Source organism: Lactuca virosa, chromosome 2, assembly GCF_052849685.1.
Source record: "Lactuca virosa cultivar CGN04683 chromosome 2, Lactuca_virosa_CGN04683_v6, whole genome shotgun sequence".
NCBI classification, from domain to species: domain Eukaryota; kingdom Viridiplantae; phylum Streptophyta; class Magnoliopsida; order Asterales; family Asteraceae; genus Lactuca; species Lactuca virosa.
Window position 1 is genome coordinate 579,660 of NC_136427.1, and position 22,245 is coordinate 601,904.

General features: G+C 40.4%; 1 long non-coding RNA gene across 1 annotated transcript; it reads right to left on the reverse strand.

Moving 5' to 3' along the window:
- Positions 1-20,391: 20,391 nt before the first annotated feature.
- LOC145156218 (uncharacterized) lies at positions 20,392-22,245 on the reverse strand. Its single transcript, XR_013736543.1, has 3 exons — positions 22,029-22,245; positions 21,854-21,938; positions 20,392-20,501 (listed from the first exon to the last, which is right to left on the reverse strand). It is a non-coding gene; the product is annotated as an uncharacterized LOC145156218 (long non-coding RNA).

Here is a 22,245-nt window from a genome sequence, read left to right on the forward strand (position 1 = left end):
ATTATGTTAAAACTCCTGTAAGGCTAAAGGGTGTGGGCGCGGTCCTAGACCGCAGTTTGTGCCACGTCAACCAAGAACACCGCCCTCAGACTGCGGTCTGGTGCGGTCTTGGCTGCAGTGCGGTCTTGGCTGCAGTGCGGTCCTTAAGTGGTACGTTTTCTGATTGGTGGATGGAAAAATGGGAGGATTGACCGGTTGTTTGGTATTTAAATTTTTTTTTGCTTTTTCTTTCTTATATATACATATCTAACTTCATTTTTTTTCACAACACAATGTCTTCTCTCTCTCAAAAAACTTTTTTAAAAAAATCAACTCTCTGAAAAATGTCATCTTATTCATCTTCTGAATAATTTCAGACTATTTTTGATACCGCTATTGCGTGTGTTCAAATGGCGGAACAAACATACAACGTTGTATGTAACAACACAGCTGCAAGTTCTCAACGGAGAACACGAAGATATATTTGCAGAAATGGTGAAGAAGCCAACCAACGTTTGGTTTTCTTGTTTTTTTTTTTTTTTTTTTTTTGGTAATGCAATGTAATGTTTTTTTTTAATTTTCAAGTAATGAAAAATTATGTTTTTTTATTAAAATAGAAGTTTTATTAAATTAAAATAGTTAAAAAAAAAAAGAAGTTTTATTAAATTAAAATAGTTAAAAAAAAACAAAAAACAAAAAAAAAAAAAGAATGTGTGGCACCACTCCCTTGGTGTGGCAAAAAACCACACTTGAGTGGTAAAAAATGACATGGTGCTTATGTGGCGGGGGAGGGAGTGCGGTTTCGGTAGCACCACACCCTCGAGCCTAGTATATGGTTTTGACAACTTAAAATAGCAAAAATAATCAATAGTAAGTGAATTGGTATAAAAGAATAAATTGCGGTCACATGTTATAAAAGCGACAAAGACAAATAGCTAACATATGTCAACAGGATGCATGCGTTTGATCGGTTTTGCGTTTGTTGGAACACTGTTTAAATGTTTGGTGCTAATGAGTGTTAATTAAGCTAAACCTTATGTTTTTTCTCAAGAATTTTGAAATTGTTTTCAATCAAAAACATTTTCAAAATTTACATTAGACCTTAAAATTTTTATTAGTAATCTTGAAATTGTTTTTATAAGTTATGAAATTATTTTGAAATTCCAAAATAGTACAAAAAGGTTGTTTTTTAAAGGTTTTTTAGAAAAAATTGTTTCGAAACTCATTATTTCGCAACTCACAACTTTCGATGTATTAAATATAATTTACAAATTAAAATGGTATATATTTCATGTTTTGAAACTTGTGGTCTTTTTTGTTTTTTCTAAAAAAAGTGGTAGTTAATTTAAAATGAGAAATGTTAATTGGTATCATAAACAAGGTTCCTCATAAATCCGGGTCTTCTAAAATGTCCCACATCTAATCCTTCAAATCTTCAATCTGAACACACATAAATATAAGTTAGGTAATTGATTTGCCTAGTGAGTTACTCGAGGTTGACTTATTTAGAGTAAGAAGATGGAAATCAATTTACTCAAGCCAAACCCCTAAAAAACTTTTGTAAAATATCTTTCATAAAATAGGGTAGATTTTCCAAAGTTTCCAAAACAATTCAAGCTAAGAATTTCATTAGCAAGATTTAACATTTCATCTCAAAACACCAAAAATAAACTTTGATTAAGAAGATTTATGTTTTATCTCAAAACACCAAATAAGGGAAGTAATGGATAGCACCACAACACACTATGCAAGTATACAACTATTCTCACACCTTTTCCATCTCATAAAGTTAACTTACCAACAACACGATGGAATACGTAGGACCCATGGTTGGTACCATAAAGGAAACCACCAACCCGTTTTGCTCCTAACATAACATTACAATGTTAGGCATTAGGGAGCCATCTACCCTAAGCCATACAAGGGGTAACGATTCTATATATGCAATGGTGAGGATTATCTAGAAATCTACTCACTTACCGACTTAACGACACCTAGTTTGTTAAATCATACATGAATATAATGAGCGACGCCAAACGTCTCCCATTCCCCAAATTTACATATCATGAATGCATCAATACATATAGTTGTCAAATAGCAAGCAATATAGCTTTTATGAAAAATATTACAAATACAAAGTATGGTAGGGGATGTGTGCTCCTCATAACTCACTTTAGTCCAAAGCTTAGCAAATATAATGCTCTTCTTTATTTGAACTACTCTTCTCCAAGCTATATGTTTCTCAATCAACAACTAGAGTTATCATTAAGATGTTTCAACAGACTAATATACCCTTCTAAAATGGTTTTAGAACTTAAGTATCATCTAAAAGTAACTATAACGAAAACGGTGCACGATTTTGAGTCTATATGAAAAAGTTATGAGCAAAATAGTGTTTGGTAAGAAAATATAAAATGAATGCAGAGGAGGGCATTACGCGATGTGTTTCGGTAGGATTACACGACACATTCCACATGATACTTTCATTTTTTAGTTTTCTTTTTCATTTGACTATCCTACTTTGCATATTTGCTTTAGGTCATTTCCTAAACATTTTGTACCAATTATATGGGATCCCGAACAAGTTTAGAGGATGTTTTTGAAAGATTTATACGCCCAAGAGTCATTATAGAATGATATTTCTAGATAATATATGATCCTAAAGGGTCATACTAACGACAACTTGATGCAAATATATTATTTATAAGAATTTGATTCTTGATAAATAAATATGTATCTTGTAATTAATTGAAAAGAATTTATTTCATGGAAATAATAATTTTCAATGTTAAGTATCAAAATTATATCAAAATATTGATGGGTTTTAGGTAAAACAAATAAACCTAGGAAAACAATTCCTAAGTTCACATGCAACCTACTTTGAATCTATGTTTTAACTATTGATTCTATAACTATGAATTGCAAAACAAGAACCCTAAGAGATGAACCTATTTTCGAAAAATATCTAGAAGGGTTTTAGAATCACTTACTTTTCAATTGTTAAAGTAAACAGTTGACAATCCTTTGATCTTGATGTTCTTGGAAGCCTAGCACCACAATTGTCATGCCTCTAGTCGAATCATACCCAAGAGCTAGCAAGAAGGAATATATATATATATATATATATATATATATATATATATATATATATATATATATATATATATATATATATAGAGAGAGAGAGAGAGGAGGAGGAGGAGGAGGAGGAGTAAGTATGTAATTTCCAGCTAGGGTTTCTCCAAGAGAAGGGGTGGCCGAATTTTGGAGCTAGGAGGCTCCTTTTATAGTTAAGGTAGCTTTGCCCCAAAGCTAGGATTAAATGGATAACCCTAGGATTCCCCTGCTTAATGCCCAAGCAATTCCAGAAGCCTTATCCAAGTTGGCCTTGGACGAATTCATTAGGGTTTCCCTCTTTGAATTTCGTCCACCTCCTCCAAGAAGGTTCTGGAATGTTCCTTCCAACTATTTAATAAATGCAAGCTAGTCCTTACACTTTATAATTTATACAATTAACCCCAAAATTAATTCCAATTAATTCATCGTTAACTATTAATTAAATATTGTAACATCCTAAAATTCGAGTCAAAAAATTTCTTTTGTAAATAAGTAATTTATAAATTCGTTTACTGAAAACATTGCCAATATCATATCAATCCATAAACCATCATGAACATGTCTCAAATCAAAACATCGAACAATAATATAAATCAGAGTACAATCCCAGAAAACTCATTGCGGAAATCATGTGTGTGTGTGATGCGTTGCTACGATGCTGGCTCCTTCCCCTTGGATGAAGAGGTACCTGAAACCAAAACTGTAACTGTAAGCACAAAGCTTAGTGAGTTCCCCCATCATACCACATACTATACAATTATACATGCTGCCGGGCAATTCTGGGGTGCCCGACCTACCCATGTCAAGCCATGTTGGGGTGCTGACTACCCGTGTCAAGCCATTCTGGGGTGCTGACTACCCGTGTCAAGCCATTCTGGGGTACCTGCCTACCCTCCGGTCTATCGCACCCGGTCACGGAGACTATTTCACCCCTACTACTATCACATAATAACATATCATAAACATGATGTCAGACATATCTGGGGTGTCCGACCTACCCTTCGGTCCTAACAACCGATCGGAGGACTATTCCCCTCCTAATATCACTATCACATAGAACATAACATACTGGCACATATAACACATCAAGTAATATCAACCAGACAATTATCACAAAGACAATCATCTCAACTGTAATCAACTACTAGTGGGTCGGCCTTGGTGCCTTAGACCCACTTCTACTGGAAGGTAACTCACCTCAATGTCGCGTAGTGTCTGCACTGTCCCCGAAGTGAAAATCGGCTTTCCTCGACTCCTCAATCCCTACACGACAACTCTTACTAAGTTATCAATTTGTACTCACAACCTTCACAAGGGGTCAACCCAAGTCCTGGTCAAAGTCAACCTCCAGTTGACTTGATGTAACGCCCGTGTTTCGGGGCTAAGCAGTAGTAGATGATGTAATAGTCTAGGTCAACTATTGTAACTCTTTTTGAAGTAATAAAGATGATTTATTTGAGTATTATGTGAATTATGTGAATTTATGTGCTTTTTACTTAATTATAAAGATATAATTAATAAAGAATAAAAATAAGCCTCAAAATTAAAGTGTGAGATAAACCCGATATCTCTACATAAAGTTGTAGTGGTCGAAACAAGGATTCCGAGGATATAAAGAACGCCGAAATCCGAGTTATAACGAAGAAATTATGACCCGTCGAAGTTTTGCGACGGAACCGGCACGGCACCGGAAAGCGTAAATAGTGAATTTACGATAGAACGACTTTTAGCCTTAGTGATCTAAACAAAAGTCGTAGAATATGTTAAACCGAGAGCGTCCGTAAAAAGAACGCCCAAATCTGACTTCGTATGAGGAAGTTATGATTTTTCGAATTTTCGGCTTAGTAGTGTACACCCCGAAGTTCGAATATTAGATCAAGCGGTTTCTAGCCGACACAACCTAAACGAGAAACGAAGATCTCGTTAATAGTAGCGTAACGGTAAAAATACAGACGAAAACAGAGTCCGTATGAAGAAGTTATGGATTTTTAACGGACCAATCCTGTCTCGGCCTGTTAAAAATATAAATTTGAAATAAAATCAAAATTAGCCGACGGAGTCTAAACAAAAGTTGTAGAGTACGTTACCGCCTATGCGTGGATATAAAGAACATTGAAAACGGAGCTCGTATGCGAGAGTTATGAATTTTAGAAGCCGGGAAGGAAAATTACGAAATCTGCGAGGGGATGATGATGTGGCTCGATCTGGGCCGTCGCTTGTTGATCACAGACTCGCTTCGGATGGGTGACAGCTGGCTCACTACGCAGCGCGTACAAGAAGGAACGCCCCGCGTTCAGATTTACTTGGCTTCGGAAGATCCACGTCGCACCAGGGAGGCTCAGATAAGTGGTTGTACGAACGCGCAGCGTAAGGCCGGAGCGCCCTGCGTACAAGGTACGCCCCGCGTACCCTCGCAAGAACGCCCAACATACTCCGCAGCTGGTGGCTATAAAAGGAGGCCGAGGGCAACCCTCACTTCTCACTCCTTTCTCACTTCTCTCTCTCTCTACTTTCTCTCACTACCTCCCTAACCCCCTCCTAAGCCTAGGTAAACCCCCTAGCACCCAAAGGAAGCCCCGAGGCTCCCGGAGTCCTAAGAAAAAGGGTATTTCGGTTCGGAAACGCTGCTCCAAGCGAAGCCCGATTTTCGAGAAAACCCGCTATAAGTGAGCTACGCCTACGCTATTTTTAATATAGCTTCTAATTAATTATAGTAACATTATTAGGACCTTAAAATAATTATTTGGGCTATTATTATGAGTTATATAAGAGTGTTCTTTAACGCTTATATAATAGTAATAATAGCTAGACTATTAATTAGTCGCGGTTAACATTAGACTAAACCCTAGTGGTATTGATACTAGGTTTTATCAAGGGAAAAATTGTTTTGAGATAACGAAGTGCTGACATTGTACCGAGTCACCACTTTACCAGGTGAGTGCATAGTTACTTTCATCTTACACATAGATATGAAGTATTTTATATAAATTATGTGTTATGTGTGCATATTATCGGTATACTTGCTATCTATGTTGGATGAACAATGTTATACATGTTTTAAATGATTTAAACTGTATATGTATTTTATATCTACAAAATGTGTTGGGTAAAACATGGGCAGATGTAATAGTTGCTGTGTGATAAAATAAAATAATGAGAGGCCTCGATGTCATTGATGATCTAGTCATCTAGCGGAGTATAGAGGACGACCACGAACTATTCTAGACAATCCAGTGGAACGCTAGCAGGCTCCCAACTTGTAGGTGTTTATTTGAACTGTGTGCTCACCAGCAGTACTCCATCCCCAACATGGTTGCCTTATTTGACATAAATTGCTGAGGAATCCCCGAAGCAGTGTTGTCACCCCGATGAAAGTCCTTAAACTAGGTCCCTTGTGTTAGATGTTTTAGGGACGTAAAGTGAGGATAACGGGAACGGGTAATCGGGTTTGTTTGGTTTGATAAAGTTAATAAACTTATTTATTGTGGGTTGAAAACCCTATGTGCTCACCAGGCTCCCAAGACTGACCCACTCAGTTTCTTGTATTACAGGTAGTGGCACTTGAGCATAGATGTGATGTTTGGATGAGGGATTATGGATTATAGGCATGTAGATATGAATAAATGTTGTTAGGCTTATATTGTATTGTTTATGCTTTTGATCTGTATCGAACATGACATCCCGAGGTTTTTAATGAAATACATTTCTTTAGAAATGCTTTGATAAATCTTTATCATATTTTATTTTGGGAACAAATTCCGCAACACTTTTATTTAAAATGTTACTATGATTTTCAAACAAAGCATAAACAAAATCGGTCTTTTCTGGCCTTGAAAATGGGGATGTCACAGTTAGTATCAGAGCATTAGTTTAAGCGAACTAGGAATTTGTAGGATTTCTAGACTCAAACTTAGAATACTAAGCGATGATTGTGAGATGTGAGCACTAGCTTATTTTAGGAATTATGCCTAAAATGCTTTTATGTGCTAAATGCTTTGTGCCTGATATGCTGTTATTTGTTCGGATCTATGGTCTGTTGCCGACCAGATCTGGAAACCTTATGTATTTAGGATTCTAAACGTACGACTACGATATTAGAAGTAACATGTAAACGTTTCGGAGGGATAAGGATGATTTAAACGTCTGTCCTAAGTAAAGATCTAAATTCACCCTATTCGGTGTATAGATCAAAATGGCGAGAACCCGCAGTGGAGTCGGGAATGCAAATGGGAACAGGAATCAACCACCAGTGATTGAACAAATACCTGTTGTAGCAAGTGGTCCTGAGCCAATTACAATGGTCGGAGTACAAGCCATGATACGAGCTATGTTGGCTGAACAATAGGAAGAGATGAGGCAGATGTTGCATGAAAATAGGGACAAACCTATAATGCCAATTGAACAACCCGAATTGTACGATGGGCAGTCAGAAGGAGGGAACTACAGTGGGACCGTTGGTCAAGCCAACCCACCAATAGTTCGACAAAACAACCAGGATGATGGAGCCGAGAGGAATGGATGCAAGTATAAGGATTTTCTGACTTGCAAGTCATCGACTTTCACTGGAAAGGAAGATCCGATCGGAGTCATGGATTGGATCTCGGAGATGGAGTTAGCTTTCATGACGTGTGGTTGCAAAGGCAAGATACAGACCACCTTTGTAGTACGTCAGTTCCGAGGAGGCGCTGTGCATTGGTAAAATACCCTGGGGAAGACTCTGAGCCCCAATGAGCCCCTGCAACTGACATGGGCAGAGTTTTTGGTGCAATTCAAATGCGAGTAATGCTCAGCCCAAAACCTGCTCAAGCTAGAAAACCAATTCCTGACCTTGAAGAAAGGAAGCATGTCGATTGATGAATACACCAACAACTTCACAGAGAAGATGGAGTTCGCCTTGCGTCTTGTTCCGGATGAGCTGACGAAAATCGACAAGTACGCAAAGGGACTTCCATGGGAGTACGTGGTGCTAGTGCGTCAGGCACCTACTCTGGAGGAAGCTATCTGGGCTACCAAATCTGTGGGGGATATGATTAAGGGAAGAGCTGCCAGCAAGGTTGAGGTTGGCGAGAAAAGGAAGTTTGAGGGGTCTGCAAAGCCCAACAATAAGAAAATCAAGTCTGCTTCAAGAAAGTTCGGTGGATGAAATGAATCGAAGTGGTGCGAGAAGTGCAAAAAGAAGCACTCAGGGAAATGTAGCGAGGAAGTGACCTGCTACAAGTGTGGGAAGACGGGGCATTACTCCAACGAATGCACCGCCAACAAAAGGGTGTGCTACGAGTGCCGTGAGGAAGGGCACATTGCAAGGGATTGCCCGAAGAAGAAAGAGGCGGCAGGGCCCAACATTCCACCAAAGCCGAAGGCGAGAGCCTTCCAGATGACGCTCGAGGCTGCGAAGGAGGCAGCAGACGTCGCTTCAGGTACCTTTCTTGTAAATGGATTACCTTCCAATATATTATTTGATTCAGGAGCAAACTACTCCTTTGTGTCACATAATTTTGGTGGGAAACTAGCATTACCTGTAGAAAAACTTGATAATGCCCTTATTGTAGAAGTTTCCAGTGGCAAGTTCTTACCTGTTAGTAATCGTATTAAGAACATAGTCATCGACTTAAATGGAAACGAATTCCATGAAGAGCTATTGCCCATAGAGTTGAACGGTTTCGACATCGTTCTGGGAATGGATTGGCTTAGCGCCAATGATGCCGATATATTATGTCGAAAGAAGATATTAAGGGCAAATCCCCCTAGAAAGGAGTCATTTATGGTGTACGGGAACAAACACAGAGTGAATTCTGGAATCATCTCCATGATGAAAGCCAGAAAATGTTTATCCAAAGGATGTGCATCATATTTGGCATTTGTGATCGATGCTAAGAAGGAAAAGAAGGAGGTGCAAAATATACCAGTGGTGTGTGACTATCCGGAAGTCTTTCCCGAAGATCTTCCTGGATTACCGCCTGATAGACAAGTGGAGTTTCGGATAGACTTGTTACCAGGAACATCACTGATAGCAAAAGCACCGTACCGATTAGCACCGACAAAGATGAAGGAGCTTATGACGCAACTTCAGGAGTTGTTGGACAACGGTTTCATTAGACCTAGTTCATCACCCTGGGGAGCTCCGGTGCTATTCGTGAAGAAGAAAGATCGGAGCATGAGAATGTGTATAGACTACCGAGAGCTGAACAAGGCAACGGTAAAGAACAAGTATCCATTGCCAAGGATTGATGACCTATTTGATCAGCTGCAAGGTTCGAGCTATTTCTAAAAGATCGATCTCAGGTCAGGATATCATCAGCTAAAGGTAAGAGAGCAGGATATTGAGAAGACTGCATTCAGAACAAGATATGGACACTACGAGTTCTTGGTTATGTCATTCGGACTAACCAATGCTCCAACATCGTTCATGGATTTGATGAATAGGGTTTGTAAACCATTCCTCGATAAATCCGTGATAGTGTTCATAGATGACATTCTCATCTACTCGAAAAGCCAGGAGGAGCAAGGCCAACATCTACGAGAAGTGTTGGAAGTCTTGAAGAAGGAGAAGCTGTATGAAAAGTTCTCCAAGTGTGATTTTTGGATCCGAGAAGTCCAATTCTTGGGTCATGTGGTTAACCAAGAAGGGATAATGGTTGACCTAGAAAAGATCGAAGCTGTGATGAAGTGGGAACGAACGAAAAGTCCGACGGAGATTCGAAGCTTTCTGGGATTAGCTGGATATTACCGAAGGTTTATCCAAGGCTTTTCTTTGATAGCTGCTCCATTGACAGCTTTGAACCACAAAGGAGCTACTTATACATGGAGTGAGAAGCACAAAGAAGCATTCGAGAAGCTAAATAAAAGAAATGATGTGAAGCACCGATTATTTCTCTACCCGATGGAGTTGAAGACTTTGCGGTCTATAGTGATGCATCTGGAGTAGGGCTGGGTTGTGTTCTTACCTAAAGAGAAAAGGTGATAGCATACACATCTCGACAATTGAAGGAGCATGAAAAGAACTACCCCACTCATGATCTGGAGTTGGCAGCGATAGTTTTTTCCTTAAAGATATGAAGGCATTACCTCTATGGCACGAAGTGCAAACTTTTCACTGATCATAAGAGTCTCCAGTATCTCTTTAATCAGAAGGAATTAAATATGAGGCAACGACGCTGGCTAGAGTTACTCAAGGACTACGACTGTGAGATACTTTACCACCCGGGTAAAGCAAATGTTGTTGCTGATGCTCTCAGTCGAAAAGACAACCTTGAGAAAAGAAGGCCAAGAGCGTTGAGAATAGAAGTTGTCTCGACGATTGTGGAAAGTATCAGGAAAGCTCAAGAAGAAGCTTCAGAGAAGAATGACCGAAAGGAAGAACGTTTGCGAAGTATGTGGCCGAGGGTGTGACATGTGCGAGAGTTAAGGCACAACATTAGAAACCGTATGGGAGTTTAGAACCTTTACCTGTACCCATGGGTAAATGGGAAGACATCACCATGGATTTTGTGACTAAACTGCCCACAACGAAGAACGGTCACGACATGATTTGGGTGGTCGTGGATCGTTTCACTAAGAGTGCACACTTCATAGCAGACAATGAGAGGTGGTCTATGGATAAGCTTGTGAATGCTTACGTGAAGGAAATTATAAGACTTCACGGTGTTCCTCTAACAATTGTATCAGATCGTGATAGTCGTTTCACGTTGAGGTTTTGGCGAAGTCTACAAGAGGATTTGGGTACAAAGTTGTGTTTGAGTACGACTTACCATCCACAGACTGATGGCCAACGCGAAAGAACAATTCAAACACTGGAAGATATGCTGAGAGCATGTACCCTGGAGTTCCAAGGGAACTGGGACGAGCACTTACCTCTCGTAGAATTTTCCTACAACAATAGTTTCCACCCGAGCATCAAGATGGCGCCTTATCAATCTTTGTACGAACAGAAGTGTCGTATGTCGTCTTGTTGGCTTGTGGTTGGAGAGAAGCAGTTTATGGGCCCCGAGATAGTCCATGAGACTACTGAGAAGCTGAAGGTGATCAGGGAAAGGATGTTAGCAGCTCAGGATCGTCAGAAGAGCTATGCTGACAACGAAAGACAACTGATGACTTTTGAAGTTGGGGATTCGGTTTTGCTTAAAGTCTCACTGTGGAAGGGACTTATAAGATTCAGGAAACGAGGAAAGTTGAGTCCAAGGTTTATTGGACCATTCAAAGTTCTTCAGAAAATTGGGAACCAAGCTTACAAGCTCGAATTACCCGAAGAACTAGATGGTATTCATAACACCTTCCATGTGTGTTATTTAAGGAAGTTCACGGGAGAAGTTCCCGACATAATTCCAATCTCAGAGTTAAGAATGGATGAGAATAAGAGGCTGATTGAAGAGCCCGAGGCAATTGTTGACCGTGAGACTAAAAAGTTACAACGCAAGATGGTCAACTTAGTGCTAGTCCATTGGAAACATTCGAATGGGCCGAATCTCACCTGGGAAACAGAGAGTGACATGATGAGTCGCTATCCGCATCTGTTTGCTGATACATGATTCCGGGACGAAATCATCCTAAGGGGGAGAGAATTGTAACGCCCGTGTTTCGGGCCTAAGCAGTAGTAGATGATGTAATAGTCTAGGTCAACTGTTGTAACTCTTTTTGAAGTAATAAAGATGAATTATTTGAGTATTATGTGAATTATGTTAATTTATGTGCTTTTTACTTAATTATAAAGATATAATTAATAAAGAATAAAAATAAGCGTCAAAATTAAAGTGTGAGATAAACCCGATATCACTACATAAAGTTGTAGTGGTCGAAACAAAGATTTTGGGGATATAAAGAACGCTAAAATCCGAGTCATAACGAAGAACTTATGACCCGTCAAAGTTTCGCGACGGAACCGACACCACACCAGGAAGCGTAAATAGTGAATTTACGATAGAACGACTTTTAGCCTTAGCGATCTAAACGAAAGTCGTAGAATATGATAAACCGAGAGCATCCGTAAAAAGAACACCCAAATCTTACTTTGTATGAAGAAGTTATGATTTTTCGAATTTTCGGCTTAGCAGTGTACAACCGAAAGTTCGAATATTAGATCAAGCGGTTTCTAGCTGACACAACCTAAACGAGAATCTAAGATCTCGTTAATAGTAGCGTAACGGTAAAAAGACAGACAAAAACGGAGTCCGTATGAAGAAGTTATGAAATTTTAACGGACAAATCCTGTCCCGGCTTGTTAAAAATATAAATTTAAAATAAAAAATCAAAATTAGCCAATGAAGTCTAAACGAAAGTCGTAGAGTACGTTCCCGCCTATGTGTGGATATAAAGAACATCGAAAACGGAGCTCGTATGCGAGAGTTATGAATTTTAGAAGTCAAGAAGGAAAATTGCGAGGGGATGATTGTAACGCCCCGATTCTCAGGTATTATTTAAATAAGAATTATTGGATGAAGCTCTACTCGACGAGTCGATCGACCTACTCATCGAGTAGCAGCGGGGTGGGATCACGTGTTAAGTGACCTACTCGACGAGTCCACTTTGGGACTCAGCGAGTAGGAGCTGGCAGATGAAACCCTAAATCTCGGGGTTTGCACCCCTATTTAAAGGAGCCTCAGCCTCCTTTGGCCTCTTTGCAGTCCTTGAGAGCTCTTAAAACCCTAATACGTGTGTGTGTACCCATTGTGTGATTGAAGCTTGAAAAGAGGATCTTTGGAGGAAGAAGGCTTGGAGGAGAAGGAGATTGGAGCAAGTGGAGTGTGGGAATCAGCTCTTATCTCAGTTATCATCTTCTGGAGGTAACCAAATCGCCTTTTCCTTGTAAATCTCTTCTATTGGTTGAGTTCTAGGGTTTTTGGTGGGATGTTAAGTTGGAAAGATGAGCTATGGGCTAGATCTGAAGTTGTGACTTCAGATCTGGACCCTCCTTGGATTCTAGAATCATAAAGTTGCTGTATTGGTTGTGATTGAGGTCCCTCTTTGACTTGAAGCTCCATTAAGAACTTAAAATAGACATTTAGAGCCTTTATAGCCATGCATGCACGTAAAGTTTGCAACTTTATGTGATAAGTATGCCCTAGAAGCTTGGATCTGTGATTTGGAGCCGCTGCATGGCTCAAAACAAGTCTGTATGGAAAGAGGACTGAATGGACTCGGCGAGTCGCAAGGTTGACTCGGCGAGTCACATGAAGATAGTCGTGAACTCGACGAGTTGGATGAACAACTCGGCGAGTCCGATGAAGATTACCATAAGACTCGACGAGTTGAAGAACAACTCGGCGAGTCGGATGAGTTTTCCCTAGAACCTGTATGCGTATGTGTATGACGAGTTGCAAGGAGGGAACTCAACGGGTGGCCTTTAAGTTGGAACAAGAATCGAAGGAACTTGACGAGTCAACCCGATGACTCGGCGAGTGGATTGTACTTCGAGGAACTCGGCGAGTAGCCAAGGGTACTCGGCGAGTTGGAGTCAACAGGGACTGTTGACCGTAACTGGGGACTTTGACTTTGATCAGGGGTTGACTAGTGGGTTGTGGAGTACCTTATAAGGTTAAGGACTTATGAGTGTATTGTACTATGATCATAGGTGGTGGAGCCTGTGTCAAGTGATCCAAGAGTTGGAGTTTATCTTCCGAGTCGACATCTGCGAGGTGAGTTATCCTCACTATATCGATAGGGTCTACGGCACTAAGGCCGGCCCTTTAGTTGTTTTGTTATGGTATGTTACCAGTGGTCAGGATCTGCTAGATCGGAATCAGGGTAGACAGTGTGTTATGCGTTATGATCCGTATGGATTGGTATGTTAGTGACCTGCTAGGTCGGTACTCTAGTTACGAGAGAGTTCTATGATTGATGATCAGTGTGATAGATATGTTTGATGTTGTATATGCCAGTATATGATAGTCATGCGCACATGGTTATTGCGGTTGGTTGGGTTGAGGCGGTCCTGATTTGTGTTGAAGGGAAACATACCCTATGAGCGGTCCGGGGAGACTGCAGGCCCACGTGGCGGACCAGTCATGCCGAAGGCTCGGGATAGATTCAGATAGACTGTAGGCCCAGTAGGGCGGTCCAGTCAGGCCGATGGCCCAGTATGATTGATTGATTGATTGATTGTTTGTTACTGACATGGTATTGTCAGTGTGGTATTGGTATTTTGGGGGTAGCTCACTAAGCCCTCGGGCTTACAGTTTCAGTTTATTGTTTCAGGTACTTCAGGAGATCGTGGCATGGCGAAGGCGTGACCGTACCGCTCCTCATCCTTATGTTATGATTTTGGGACACTCTGATGGATATTGATTTGAAAACATTTTGTAAACGATACTATTTGACTTTTATTTATGATTGAAAAAGTTTGAATTTGGCGTAACATTTATGGATATTACAAGTTGGTATCAGAGCCTTGGTTTGAGTGAATTGGAGGAACACTCGTGTGAATCTAGTCTCAAATCAAGGAGATTTTTGGAAAGTAAGTTTTAAAAATGGTTTTCAGAATAAAGGATGGAGGATGCAGAGGGTATGATCAGCCGGAGCCTGTACGTAAATCCCAAAATACCATACAGTTATTTGATATTCTTATATGTTAGAACAGCATGCTAGGGCTAGGCTAGGAATCTTCAGGAATCGCATGATAGATTTGCCTGATTATATGATACCTATGATCCTAGGGTTTCTTGTATATGAGTTATATAAGAGTGTTGTTTAACGCTTATATAATAGTAATAATAGCTAGACTATTAATTAGTCGCGGTTAATGTTAGACTGAACCCTAGTGGTATTGATACTAGGTTTTATCAAGGGAAAAATAGTTTTGAGATAACGAAGTGCTGACCGAGTACCGGGTCACCACCTTACCAGGTGAATGCATAGTTACTTTCATCTTACACATAGATATGAAGTATTTTATATAAATTACGTGTTATGTGTGCATATTATCGGTATACTTGCTATCTATGCTGGATGAATAATGTTATACATGTTTTAAATGATCTAAAATGTAAATGTATTTTATATCTACAAAATGTGTTGGGTAAAACATGGGTAGATGTAATAGTTGCTGTGTGATAAAATAAAATAATGAGAGGCCTCGATGTCATTGATAATCTAGTCATCTAGCGGAGTATAGATGACGACCACAGACTATTCTAGACAGTCCAGTGGAACGCTAGCAGGGTCACAACCTGTAGGTGTTTATTTGAACTATGTGCTCACCAACAGTACTCCATCCCCCACATGGTTGCCTTATTTGACATAAATTGCTGAGGAATCCCCGAAGCAGTGTTGTCACCCCGATGAAAGTCCTTAAACTAGGTCCCTTGTGTTAGATGTTTTAGGGACGTAAAGTGAGGATAACGGGAACGGGTAATCGAGTTTGTTTGGTTTGATAAAGTTAATAAACTTATTTATTGTGGGTTGAAAACCCTATGTGCTCACCAGGCTCCCAATCCTGACCCACTCAGTTTCTTGTATTACAGGTAGTGGCACTTAAGCATAGATGTGATGTTTGGATGAGGGATTACAGATTATAGGCCTGTAGATATGAATAAATGTTGTAAGGCTTATATTATATTGTTTATGCTTTTGATCTGTATCGAACATGACATCCCGAGCTTTTTAATGAAATACATTTCTTTAGAAATTCTTTGATATTTATTTTGGGAACAAATTCTGCAACACTTTTATTTAAAATGTTACTCTGATTTTCAAACAAAGCATAAACAAAATCGGTCTTTTCTGGCCGTGAAAATGGGGATGTCACACTTGACGCGCCAAGTTGGTCTACCAACTCGTCGAGTCCCTACTCCTTCAAAATGATCCAACCCCCGACTCCACTCGTCGAGTCTAGCAACAACTCGACGTGTCCTCCTTCAACCATAAAACCGGGACCATCTTCAACCGACTCGCCGAGTTCCCCTTGAACTCGTCGAGTTCATCTCCCTCATAAGAATGTGTTCAGTTTATGACTCGGCGAGTTGTATGAACAACTCGTCGAGTCCATCTTCAACGGTTTGGGAGATTGCCTTGGACTCGTCGAGTTTGTTCATACACACGTCGAGTCCCATGATTTCCAGGTCTATAATCACGTCCTTCTTTGTTGAGTCCCCGTTCTAGACTCAACCATATTCCTCCAAAACAAAAGGTTGGGGAACCAACGCTTGACTCACCGAGTCCCAAGAACGAATCGCCGAGTCTCCTAATGTCCATATCCATAAACTCGATTTTTGTTGAGCTCATCTCATCCAAAGGGTAGATCTGACCTCCTAGGGTTGATATAACACATGAAGTTACCAACTTTACGTCCATGCATGGGTCTTTAAGCTCAAAAGGACCAAAAATTAGACCTACAAGATGCATGGGGCTCTCATGGCCATATAGTTGGTACCTTTATGCCATGAGAACCTTCCAAAGCCCAAGATCTGAAGCCATATCTCCACATTACACCCCACAACCCGAAAATGGCTTAGGAAACTATTTTCTTGTGAAAATCCTTCAAGCCATCGATTTGAGTCCAGACACTCCCGAAGGTGTGTCCGAATCCCTCAAACCAAGGCTCTGATACCAACTTGTAACATCCCAAAATTCGAGTCCAAAAATTTATTTTGTAAATAAGTAATTTATAAATTTGTTTACTGAAAACATTGTCAATATCATATCAATCCATAAACCATCATGAACATGTCTCAAATAAAAACATCGAACAGTAATATAAATCAGAGCACAATCCCAGAAAACTCATTGCAGAAATCATGTGTGTGTGTGATGCGTTGCTACGCCGCCGGCTCCTTCCCCTTGGATGAAGAGGTACCTGAAACCAAAACAGGAACTGTAAGCACAAAGCTTAGTGAGTTCCCCCATCATACCACATACTATACAATCATACATGTTGTCAGGCAATTCTGGGGTGCCCGACCTACCCATGTTAAGCCATTCTGGGGTGCTGACTACCCGTGTCAACCCATTATGGGGTGCTGACTACCCATGGCAGGCCATTCTGGGGTGCCTGCCTACCCTCCGGTCTATCTCACCCGGTCACAGGGACTATTTCACCCCTACTACTATCACATAATAACATATCATAAACATGTTGTCAGACATATCTGGGGTGTCCTACCTACCCTTCGGTCCTAACAACCGATCGGGGGACTATTCCCCTCCTAATACCACTATCAGATAGAACATAACATACTGGCACATAGAACACATCAAGTAATAGCAACCATACAATTATCACAAAGACAATCATCTCAACTATAATCAACTACTAGTGGGTCGGCCTTGGTGCCTTAGACCCACTTCTACTGGAAGGTAACTCACCTCAATGTTGTGTAGTGTCTGCACTGTCCCCGACGTGAAAATCGACTTTCCTCGACTCCTCAATCCCTACACGAAAAATCTTACTAAGTTATCAATTTGTACTCACAACCTTCACAAGAGGTCAAGCCAAGTCCTAATCAAAGTCAACTTTGGTCAAACTCAACCTCCAGTTGAATTGACTCGCCGAGTTGGTCTACCAACTCGTCGAGTCCCTACTCCTTCAAAATGATCCAACCCCCGACTCCACTCGTCGAGTCTAGAAACAACTCGACGGGGCCTCGTTCAACCATAAAATCGGGACCATCTTCAACCGACTCGCCGAGTTCCCCTTGAACTCGTCGAGTTCATCTCCCTCATAAGAATGTGTTCAGTCTATGACTCGCCGAGTTGTATGAACAACTTGTCGCGTCCATCTTCATGGTTTGGGAGATTGCCTTGGACTTGTAGAGTTTGTTCATACACTCGTCAAGTCCCATGATTTCCAGGTCTATAATCACGTCCTTCTCTGTTGAGTCCCCCTTCTAGACTCAACCAGATTCCTCCAAAACAAAAGGTTGGGGAACCAATGCTCGACTCACCGAGTCCCAAGAACGACTCGCCGAGTCTCCTAAAGTCCATGTCCATAAACTCGATTTCTGTTGAGCTCATCTCATCCAAAGGGTAGATCTGACCTCCTGGGGTCGATATAACACGTGAAGTTACGAACTTTACATCCATACATGGGTCTTTAAGCTTAAAAGGACCAAAAATGAGACCTACAAGATGCATGGGGCTCTCATGGCCATAGAGTTGGCACCTTTATGCCATGAGAACCTTCCAAAGTCCAAGATTTGAAGCCATATCTCCACATTACACCCCACAACCCGGAAATGGCTTAGAAATGCCCTAAAGATACAAAAATCCAAGCCCTAAAGTTGATTAAAAACATGGAAAGTCAAGATTGAAGCTTTTTACCTTAAATGAGCTGGAAATGGAACATAATATCTGGATCTTCTAGCTTCAACTTGAACTCCCAAGCTCCTTTCTTCTTCTCAAGCTTCACAACCACCAAAAATGCACAGAAAAGCTTAAGAGCACTCAAACAAGGCTAAGGTTTCAGTTTAAGGTCTTCTTGAAGTGTGAGGGACGATGGAGGCTGATATGGGAGCAGATAAGTTGTTTAAATAGGGTGCAAACCCTCAAATTTAGGGTTTTAATCAGGCAGCTCCTACTCGCCGAGTCGGTCTCCCGACTCGTCGAGTAGGTCACTTAAAATCCGCGCGCAAAGCCAAGTCTACTCGACAGTTTGGACCTTCAACTCGCCGTTTCCCAGGGTAAAATACAATAATACTTGGAATTAAATACGTACCAGGAACCGGGTGTTACAAATCTCCCCCACTTATTCTATACTTCATCCTCGAAGGCTACTGTTGAATCCGAAAATAGCTCAGGGTAGTGCTCCCTCATCTCATCCTTCGGCTCCCAGGTCTATTCCGCGCCCTTGCGGTTCTGCCGACTCTGAGCAGTCTGGAGCACCACTTCGGTACTCCCTATGACCCTCTAACCAACCTCACCCCAACATATCGGGGTCCTACACTTCCTCCCATACAACATCTCGAAGGGAGGATGGTCGATACTCGCATGATAGTTGTTATTATAGGAAAACTCCGCCAGAGGAAGGTAAGTATCCCAACTACCTCTGAAGTCTAAAACACACGCCTACAACATATTCTCTAGAGTCTGGATGGTCCGCTCGCTCTGACCATCCGTCTGCAGGTGAAAGGTGGTGCTAAAGTGCAGACGAGTACCCAGCTCGTCATGAAACTTCTTCTAGAACCTGGAAATGAACCGCGCATCCCTGTCGGAAATCATTGAGATTGGCACCTCGTGTCGCACCACTACCTCCCTGATATAGATGTCGGCCAACTTTTCGGCCGAAATGCTTTCCTGAATTAGAATAAAATAGGCACTCTTGGTCAATCGATCAACGATGACCCAAATCGAATCCACTCCTCGCGCGGTCCTGGGAAGCTTCGTGATAAAATCCATAGTGATGTCCTCCCATTTCCACAGCGGAATATCCAACGGTTGGGTCTTGCCGTGTGGCCTCTGATGCTCGGCCTTGACCTTCCTGTAGACCAGACATCTCTAAACAAACCAAGCTACGTCCCTCTTCACGCGGGGCCACCATTAATCAAGACGAAGATCCCTGTACATCTTCCTCGCCCGGGATGAATAGAAAACCTTGATTTGTGCGCCTCCTCCATCAAGACCTGGTGCACACCCCTTGATATGTGACCCACACTCTATGGTGTAGCATCAACAATCCACGGCTGTCATAATCAAAGGAGAAAACCTGACCCACAATACGCTCACACTTATAGTGTTCCTCCTTCATGGCCTCCTACTAGGCCTCCAATTCCGTTCCAACAGTGGAGTCACAACCGTCATCCTCTGTAACATCGTAAAAATTTAAACCAAAATTTTCATTCTTAATTCATAAAAACATATATCATTGTTCAACATCAATCCTTCATTTAACAAAGTTTTCAAATCATCTCATAAAAATCCAGGATCCACAGTAGCTCTTCCCAAAACATAGTGCGTGTGTGTACAATCATGTCGGTGCCTCCCCGTGGTCCTCTGAAGTAAATGAAACACATATCACATCAATGGTAAGCATGCATGCTTAGTGAGTTCCCCAAAATACTACATACAACACATAAGCCACTCGAGGCTGTAGCTCTACAAGACCTTCCGGTCAATGTATCTCAGGGGCCTTCCGGTCCTACAATCCGAGTAGACCTTCCGTTCCTACTCTTTCGACCTTCCGGTCCATACCATATTGACCTTCCGGTCCATACACTGCTGACCTTCCGGTCCATACTTGTCACACCCCCAAACCAAGGATGGCGGAAACGTCCGGGGGTGGAGGACTTCATGTATAGTATCATAACAGCAATTGTAATAGTAATTCAAGCAAACACAACCAACATATATATAATTAAAAAAAATTACATCATTGTATGAATTACATGTTTACGAATCAATTACAATATGTTGATAAAATATGAAATAGTAGACGCCTTAGCATCCCATCCTCAAAAGCACTTGATTACCTGTTTAATGATTTCCTGAGAATACAAGTTGTTTGAAAAAGTGTCAACACAAAGGTTGGTGAGTTCATAAGCTTTTCATTTGTAAAAGTAGTATTTGTGTTAGAAAAATCCAATATTTTCCTTAATGTGTAAATGTAGTCTTAAAACCCAAAGACCGAAATGTACAAGTAATTTGTCATATTTATAGTAAAACAATGCAAGTTTAAATCGACATAAACTCGTTAAATTTTAATGAAGTTCCCGTAAATTCCAATGTTTGTTAATACTTTATGTGAGTTTATTATAACCATACTATGACCAAGGTTGCCTAAAACGACGTTCTTCAGGCGTCGGAAATGTTATGACATTTGTCACCCCAGACCTATCGGTCTAACTGTTGCATGCAGTTTAGGTGTGGGTTTGTCAAACCCAATATAGATCTATACACAAGTATCACGCTCTCCCTCAAGGAGACTCTGGTTACAATACAGGACTTAATGGTAATTTGAAGTAATTGTCTCACAAAGTCATTAACGGAATTTCGTGTTATGAAAACTTGGTACCGTATGGCCGTACCTTGCTTAATGAAAATATCCTTTGTATAAATGTACCCTTTTTAAATGTATGTGTTATGTAATGTATCATAAACTATACCTATTATAGTTTATCAACCAAGGGTAGTACGTGGTAATGTATGCAAACTATATTCAAAATAGTTTATTTAATGTTTGAATGTATCGATTGTACTTTGATTATAATCACTTGTTATTCTTTATATTTTATATGACCAAATCCATTTGTAAACTGATGTGTGTCTAAATATTAAGATAAAATGTCATATATTGCAGTAACATATAGTCACATAAAGATATACACCTTGCTCAACATGTTACAAGATGAAATGAAATTAACAGCAACTTTTCGTTAAAAACAGTTTCTGTTACCGTTCTTAGAAAATTTATAGAAAAATCATCACAGCTCTAAATCCAAATCCGCAAATTTTGAGAGTTTGGAATATGAGTCTAGTTTGTTCGTGAATTTTATCATGATTTTTAGTGATCTCTAACAGAGGTGAAAATGTTCATAATCACAGACTGGTCGGGGTTTGCCTCTGAAATGACAGGCAGTTTTGTAAAAATCACCATTAATTGTAGAAAAATCATTTGGAGGTGTGCAAGTAGTCATTTTAAAGCTAAGAGTTTGAACTACTTGCATCTGAAACAGTTTTGAAAACTAAAATTTTTAAGTTAGCCAAAACAGTCTGTGATTAACGTCCATCTTTTCTGATGCAATCTGTTAGAAAAAGTTTAATTGTGTTCTTGATGATTTTACTTGTATTCCCCCCTTAAAACTTAAGAAAAACATGTAAATGTATGGTATGAACTCACCTTATGTGGTTTCAGTGGATGAAAGTGAGAGAGAGGAAGTGTTCAACTCAAGAACACTAAGAAGATGTCTTGATGATTCGAAAATCTAACACCGAATAAGATGGAACTTGTGTAAGATATCAATGATTTGAGTAGAATGGAGTTTAATAATTATGTGAATGATGAAGATACTTACTAATTGAAGCAATAAATCCCTGGAGAAAGCCTTGAAGTTCTTGAAGTTGAGAGAAAAGATGAGAGAATTTTGGAGAGTGTTCTTGGTTGCTAAGTGTAGAATGAAAGAGTTTTTATGGAGAATGAGGAGAGAGGATCAATCCTCCAGCTCTTAGAACGTGGGAAGAGCTGGAGATTGGTTGTAAAGGTCCACTAAGGAGACAAGGGGTAGTGGGAAA